We start from the raw sequence: 8996 nt of genomic DNA, 5'->3' as shown, positions 1-8996 counted from the left end.
TATTGGACACATCATGCTCCACAGATACTCCCTCTCCTGCACAAATGGTCTTGAGTGCAGATGTGGGTTGAAAGGGGTAGGAGGATGCAATCAATGCTCTCTGAATGTTCATAATGTAGATGTTCTAGTGCCTGTGTTCTGACCTTTTATGCCCAAACATCACATTTTTGTTTCAAATTCCCACTTTGAAAAATAGTGAGTAGAATATGTATATTGTGCTCTGTACCTTTGAAACCTGCAGCTCACGCCTGTCTCATAGAAATGCTATTTACAGTACATCAGAGAAGCATGAAAAGAAAAGAAAAAGAGGGGCTGATGGGGAGGGGGATGTATATTTATCTTACCCAGTGTGCTGAAAAACAACCACAATGTGGAGCGATGCATAATGTAACAATGGAGTGAGTCATTACATAGATGCATGTGTGTTGCAACAATGCTGCAAGAAAGTCATAGTGTGATGGCATGCGCTGAAGATGTGAACCAGCAGATCCTCAGATGTTTTTTTCATTGCTTTGGTTCAACAGAGGCTTAGTCTTTTGAATGCTGCAAGTCAGAAATGCTGAGATTTTTTTCTGTTGTTTTTTTCCAGCAAAAACCATACAGTAAATATGCAATGAATGCATGCATGCTACTTGTGCTGCACTTAAGTAAATTTTTAAGATTAATGCTTTTGTAGCAGGCTATTCTGCATTCTAAATCATTTTAAGTACCCTTTGTTGCAAAAATGTCTGAGGATTTACATGGAAACAACTGAAGGAATGAGTTCAGCTTGTGTGCATAAATGCACTCAGCTGACTGCAGGCTGCATGGGGATTCTTGCATTTGATTGACAGCTTCTGTAAGCAGACTTCTTCACAGTAGAAGAAGAGACAATATGAACAAATTTACAAGGCATGTGTTGTTATAATTATGATTTAAGAGGAAATTACATTAGCATTGCACTGCAAAATCACTGCCAGTGTGTTACATGCTGCTGCAGGCTGTTAGTAAGTGTGACCATCTCTCATGATGCAACGACTGACTGCTTCCACGGCGGTAACATAACAGTAAGAAATACACTGCGTTCAGGTTATGCAGATCAACAAGTTCAACAAAAAAAATGAACTGAAATCTTTTTGATGATCACCTTTCAATTTTTTTACTTGCCAGACACTTAACGAGTAAAGTCATTAAGAGATAATGGCTCGTACTTGAATTTGCTTCATGAACAGAGTAGGTGACCTCAGCTCTCCACAAAACGTGTGAATCTTTTTGGAGATGTTGCTAAATTGTGATTGTTAAGACTGTAACTAAAGTTGTCTCTTTAATCTTCCTTTGGCTAATTTTGTATAGTCCTCAGGGACTGTTGGTGACACACTTGCCATTGTGCTGTTCAGTCTTCAGTCCTGAAAGTGCTACAGGGCTGTCGGTAACTCTATCCCTGCTTTTGTTCCTCTCTCAAGAGACCACACGACAAAAGATGCAGTTAATGAGTTTATTTGAAAAAGAAGGGAAAAAATATGTTGAATGGAAGTGGACTTTATAGAAGCACATGGATGAATAGCAAAGGAGCAAAAATAGAAACTTTGAATTGACGTTGTTGCTGTTTGAAGGTAAATGAAGCCGTAAGTTGAATGCACATCATTTAAACACTTTATGTAATGGCTTCCATAAGGAAAGAGAAACTGAACATTTAAGCACAACAGTATCAAAAAAAAGTTTGGTGTCTTTTTTGATCAAGTCTGATTAGCATATATCCAAACTGCACTTTTCTGCTATAACTTTAAAAGTAGGTGCTCATAAATCTCGTCAGGGGATTATCTGCAGTCAGAACCCTCCATGATGGTCATGATTAGGCCCAGTGGGTCTTTGGTTGGTTTGGAAAGTGTAAGGCTATGTTCAGTGTTAGTACTCTTTCCCCTTAACTCTCTCTGCTGCTCGATCCAGCTGTGAGGTCAGTGAGCTCCAAAGTCTTTGATGGACTGGAAAGAGGAAATTACTTTTTTTTTTCCTTTTTGTGGCCATGATATTAAATGTACACGGTTGGTTTGATTTTAAAGACATCCTTTCAGACGCTCTTGAATGAACTGGGAGGATACATGGGAAACAATTTATTTTTGTGACTTAAGTCAACATTTTTCCCCCCTCTATACCCTATAGCAAGGCTTCCTCTATGATCATGCCTTCTCCTGCCAAAAGTTCCTCTTTTTTCTCCCACATTCTATTAATTTTGTTCTGTTTGCTGAAATTATATCGAGGAACGAGTATAATTCACCCCTGCTCCTCCACTACCAACACCACTGCCAATGCTTTGCATTATTGAACACATTGCAGCATGGGCACCGTGTCAGATTTACAGACTTAGTTCAGTTGCAGTGGACAAGTTGTGGTCAAGGCTGCTCTGAGATAAACATGAGGCACAATACCATTTGTTAATAGTCTTTCAATGACCCTGTTAGCTTTTTAGCACGGTTGATCATTCAGTGGTCATGAATTCTATTAACAAGAGTTAATGAAAAAAACACATTAAAAAGCAAATGAAACTCAGATTTTTCTCTCTGAAATTAAAAAGGTCACCAATTATACAAAACTGAAGGTTTTTCTTGATATTTTCAGTAAAAATACAAGTTTATTGATTCTTTTGTCTGCATTTGACACACAAACATTGGCCAGATGAGGATTTGCTATGTTTTATCAGTGTTACTGCCAGGCTAAACTATAGCCCTACAAGATGTGGATCATCAAGCATTTCCTCCTGAAGCACCCGGAGCTCTGCTTTTCTTTCACACATGAGTAGGCAAACCATCCAATAACCCGAATGGTGCAGAATTCTGAAGTATGGCATCTGCACCATGCAGGTCAGTTATTGTCGTACTGTAGCTTAGCAGGTGTCTGATTTTTCTCAGTTCTTTTCATCTATTCAGAGTTTTCAATCTTTTCAGACTATGATTCTCTAGTCAGGTGTATGATGCCCATACTTAAAGATCTTTGAGGTGGATGCAGGCTCACCAAGCTTGCCAAGGCAATTAAACTCATGACCTTGAGTGGGTCACATGGAGACTGACATGAACAGAATATTCTTACTTCAAAGTTTAAAAAAAAGAAGATGCTGACCCAGAAAATACTTTACATGTTTTTTGTCTTTCACTTACTGCCACGATGCAATTTTCTGCTAGTATGGCATATTTTGTGCAACTAACAAATTATGGAGGGTTTAATTTAATTTAGGATTCAAAATAAATGCAAATGCAAATTTCCTGTAACAGACCAAATAATTTAGAGTTGTGTAGCATTTGTGAAATGAATATAAATGTGCCATCTGCAGAGCTGAGACCATTGGCCTCTCTTCAAGAACAGATACAAAAATGGGTCGCATTGTATTCCATCAGCCTCAGAACTGTAGCTCTGAGAACACAGTGTGCTAACATGTGCAGTACCTACTACAGAGAAGAAAAACTTCAGCCTAAATATTCAAGTATTTACATATGAGTCATTATTCAATCACTGCCACACACCAGTGCACTAGATGATGAAGGGTTTAGCGTGGTGCACGGGGAGACAGTGAGCTGGAAAGTGAGTGAGATAAGTGAGCGGGTGTGTTTCTGCGTGCGATGATACCAGCAGCAGCGACTGTTCAGTATGACTGGAAGACCAGATGGAGTCAGAGTTAAGATGGAGTGTTTGATTTCCCAGCTCTTTTTCCCTCCTGCAGGTGTTTCACCAGCACCGCGTGCACACGTTGACTCCATTTTTGACAGTCATATTGCTTTGCTGTCTGGCTTACATTTGCTATCTCCAAATGAATGATAAAGAATAACTCTTACCTCCACACATTTTGTCCTTCTGACTCAGACACATACTGAGTAAGAGGCTGGATCATCTATTTGACCATAATTCAAAGACATTTCATCACAGTTTAAGGACGTTTTGACAAAAAAAACCCAGTAATTTGTCTTTTTGAGAGTTTTTCCAAGGGTATCGGAGAAGAATCACAGTATGAATAAAATAGGATGGTTAAATGTGTGCTAACTGGGCTGATGTTTTTACACTGCTAGATAAAGAGGGCCCTGATAATGCATTGTCTTCAGAGTCTCGTTTACACAATTCATGGCTGGAGGCTGTGAGAATTTACCAATTATCTGTGTGTGCAATATAGCAACGCTGTTTGACTTGGATGCAACCCATACGTTTGGATCCAACACAAGAACTGAAAAGGACCTCAGTCTGTGCAGTCCGCCCTACAGCTAGCAGGGCACCAACCATTTAATAACAGTATGCGTACCATGCAGTAGCAGAGCTGCCCATGTAAGTTAGGGAGCATAGTTATAATGATAATTATGCTACAGAGCCGTGCAGTAGAAGCTAGTGAAGGCAAGCATGGGCAGCTATTTATTATTTCTGTATAGACTTAAAAAGCAGGAGCATGAAGGTTGTTGCTATGCCTCACAATAATTCCATGTTCTCATATTAATGTCACTATAAGCCAAAAGTCCAGAACAGACTTTTTCACTTCTTTTTCTAATCTTGCTTTTATACCAAGGGTGTCAAACACAAGGCCTGTGGGCCAGAATTGCACCAGCAAATACTCTAATGTGGCCCAGTGAAGTGCTTTGGAAAATATAAGGAGGGCATATATTTTTGGATTTAAAAGCTTTTCTGTAAGTATTACAGCTTTTTTCTGCTTGTAAACACCTCTCCCACGCCCATTCATACTACACCAAAGTCACAAAGTAATGGATGAAAAATTTATTAAGAGAAAAGTTCCTGGTTTTTACTTTACTACTGAAATTTTAGGTTAAAAACAGAACTTGTTTATAGAGCAACAAAAATGCTTTATAAATACAGTCGGGGCAGAGAGCTAGCTGAACATTTTTTGGTCAATTTTACACATTTATATAAAAAAAACCTGGAATGTGTTGTTGAAATTGAACTTCTTTATCTTATATTAAAATATCGCAGTGATTAAATGTGTGGTTGAATATCTTTAAACTGACAGAAAGGGGAGTTTCACTCGTCCGACCCACTTAAAATCAAAGATGGCTGTATATGGCCCTTGATGTTAAATGAGTTCGACATCCCTGCTTTATACAATGTCCAGAAAGGCCAATTTCCTTACTATATTCACCCACCTTAGACCGTATTGTATGCACGGGGGAGCCAATCAGAAGAAATTTGTGGGAGAATGTTAATTTTGTACTCTGAGTTATGCAATGCTCCACTGGAATTAAAAATTAAAACGGAACAAATAGTTGCTTAAAGCTTGTAGAAAGAGAAGAAGAAGTTCAGGTGGAGCTGACACAACCAAAATGAAGCCAGCATATGTACAGCTCAATATGTGTGTGAGTGAGTAGAATCTACAGTATGTCTTTATGCCATGATGACAAAATGTTTGCAATCATGAAACAATATCTTCTTGTGCGAATGAGTCTTTGCGAAAGAGATGATGTTCTATAGCGTGTATGAACAGATGGTCTCAAGAGCAAAACTGTATCACATTTCAGCTCAAAAAGGATGACTTGCTCGCACAATTCCTGAGATTTAAAACAGAGGCTACTTAGAGCTAATATTTCCTCTTCTCACATCATTTTCTTACTTCATACCCTACAAGAAGTAATTTTATGGCCCTGAACATTTGTTTTTACAGCATCCATGTTTGATGGTATTTCTGTGTTGTTTATAAGAAATGAGAAAAATGAAATGAAATGAAAGAAGTTTAGAAGAGAAAAACTGGTAATATATTCATTTTGCCTAAAGCTACTTTATCTTTGTTCTAACTCCAGAAATTACCCAAAATGTGCATGCATTGTGCACTCTGGTGGAGTAATATTGTAGCTGGTACACACTTTTGAATGCTCACAGCGTGGGATCTACTGTATAGTAACTAGAAACATATAAACTGAGCTAAAAATGTGCAGCCTTTAAGAAATAACAACGGCAGCGAGCACAGCCAGGCTGGAAACACTGTGAAAATGAACGGAAGCTATAATGAAAATAGAAATTGTTAGAAAAAAACAGGATCATTTGGGCTGAAGCTATCAAACTATTACTTTGCAGGCATTCATTTGTTTGTGTGTGTGTGTGTGTGTGTGTGTGTACTTGCGTGCCTGCACCACCAGTTTTGAAGAGAAGTCTTCTGTAGGTCAGAAAATTCTTTGATACAAAGAGTTAGTCACTCAGACAGAGCACAGGTGACAGATATGCATTATGCATGAGAGCGGAAGGAAAGTCTGGATATAAAAAGAACACTAAGATATTCACAGTTACACATACAGTTGAGCAGAGCCATACTGTATTGTTGCTGAAGGCAACTTTATTAAAACACAACTAGACAACCGTGCTGCACAGCCTGTGCTTTTTCAAACACATTAACACAAAAGAATACGCAGGCATGTACACAGCTTCAGCACATAGGTCGCACATATTCGGATGAGCCTTTTTGCATGTATAAACAGTTCAGAAAATACTCCCACCACAGCTAACTGTGCTCCCACTCCCTCAGGCTGAGGAGGTAGTCTGGGGCTGCACTTTAGTGCCCGGCTGCAGAGAACAACTTTAAAAGGTAAGTGTCAGGTCTCTCCATCTGTTTTTCTGTTCTGGGACAGACAACAAGTAAAATCGCTTCAGTGATCAAAAATTACAAACCAGATGTCAGCAGCAACCCCGACTTCTTGGAGGTTTATGCTGTCCTCCTTTGTGATTGCGACTGACACTGTAGGTCGAAAACATTAGCAACCCTCACTCGACACAGGTGATGGTGTTTGTAATCAACGGCTGTAGATTAATTATGCAGATTTAATGGTGGTAGAAATTTATGTGTACTTAATCTTAGTCTCAAACTACTTTTATGTAAATGAGGGCCATTTGATCACTCGCTCTCCTACTGATCCTGAAAAGTTCCACGTCTGCACGGCTATCAGTGAAGAACTTACTGAGGAGAACCTATACTTTAAAACAATCTAATGTTTGCATATTTTCGTGACTAATTATTAAAGTAAAAATTGTTGATTTTTCAAAGTTTTTTGCATTGAACCACAAGTTAACATCTCAATGACCAACACAATAATCAACACAGTTCCTCTGAGGTTAACTTTAGCATCCTTACCTAATTGTTTTGATTCTATAATACCATCATACAGATGTTTTCAGTAAAAAACAAAACAAAGCAAAGCAAAAACTCCCGTTGTTAGATTTGTATTGTTGATTGTCATTTATGCTTAGAAATATTTAACCATATATGCTTAGAGGTGTATAATCATTTGTAGATTGAAAGAATGTCTCATCCTAGGAGGTCTGTAACAGCTCTGTGTAGCATGAAGGGGGAGTGCGTTCACTCCCTCTACAGAGTGTTCCGGCGTAGATCACACCTCCTAGGAGAGGTCGTATCTTTTCTTATTGATTTATGGTATAGCAAGCACACGTATATCTGTTTAAGTATAAGAGCCTTTTGTTCAGATGGACCGCTAGACTCCTGGCACCAGCTTTGGGGAGTCTTCACAGGGTCACATCTGGACCTCACACACACACACACACACACACACACACACACACACACACACACACACACACACACACACACACACACACACATACACAGGCAAGGTACTCTTTGTGTGAATGTAGACGTCATATGTTAATGAACCTATGCATATTCATGTAACCTCAATAAAAGGGCAGTGGTACGGGAGAACGGACGAGAGCAACTGGGGTCAAGCGAAGGGACGGCGCTTTGTCCGGTTCTCTCCCGTGCACGAGTAACATGAAGAAATTCGCCTACTTCGTGTCTTGCTTTGCGGTGTAATTATATTGTCTTCAACGTTCCAGCGAATAGGTTTATGCTACAAACCTATCACCCGTCTTTAGCAGTTTGATAACTTAATTGTTCATCAGAGAACGGCGGAAAGACACAGCGTTTCCTGATGCACAATTCTGAATTATATTAACCTTTAACAGTATCATTTACAGCGTTTATGCTCTGGAGGTAGGGGTCGAGGAGGGCAGGTGTCTGTAACTTGTGATGCAGCTAGCTCTCCAGAAGAGGATGAAGGGAGACACATTTTTTTAAGTAGCAGCTAATTTCAAATTCAACATTTCTATCATCTCGACAAACATCAGCAAACACACAAACTGTTTGTGTGCAGGTTGTCACACAGTGTGTCACTAAAGGTCCAGCTGCTGTTTTTCACAGCTAACTTCACTCAGAAATGGAGAAAGATAAGAAAGACAGAAGAGGAAGAAGAGAGGATAGATTTAAAGGCAAAGACTGCTCAGTGGCACGTGATAAATTTAAATTTAAAGCTTGCATGTGATGTCATCATTTTAGTCACATATTGGATTTGTAGATGTGTTTTGATAAATTTCTGAAGTTCTGCAAAACAAACAAAGCTCTACTAACTTTGGGTTACTCAAATGTTGCATGAAAATACTGGGTAGCTTTGTGTGAGATAAACAGGTTAGCTTCCATTATGTGGTGAATTCACAGTAGTGACGTGTATTCGACTGGTTGATGTGGTGCTCATGGTCAGATTTAGGTTACATCAAGTGTAGCAGAGATGAATTTGCATTTAAGCTGATGATGCTTAGATTAATTAGCTTTCTACTGTCTAATGTAAATATAGTGTAAACATTATAACCTGTGAAACTGTTAACATCTTGTTGAATATAAATCCACAAAGAGCAGCAGGTCAGGCAATCACATCCTTTACACTAACAAAAACCTACATTTTACTGTTTAGTTGAGGAGGCAAAGTCACCCTCTATGATTTCACTGATTGTGAAAAGTAAGCAGATTAATCAGTGTTAGAATTTACAGTGTAACATTTTTATTATATGTGCAATATTGTTTTATTATTATATTAATATAACACAACATTCAGTTACCTTTGAAAAAAATATTTAGTAGAATTGTCCTTTAAGGAGATTTTTAATGTCTTACTTTGACTACATTTCAGAGCCTGTACAATTTCACTTTTATTTGAGTATAAAAGTTGCTTAAGTAATTTTACTGAAGTATTTTTACC

This window comes from Astatotilapia calliptera, chromosome 12, assembly GCF_964374335.1.
Source record: "Astatotilapia calliptera chromosome 12, fAstCal68.1, whole genome shotgun sequence".
NCBI classification, from domain to species: domain Eukaryota; kingdom Metazoa; phylum Chordata; class Actinopteri; order Cichliformes; family Cichlidae; genus Astatotilapia; species Astatotilapia calliptera.
The sequence above is the reverse complement of the archived record's forward strand: the minus strand, read 5'-3'. Positions refer to the sequence as shown.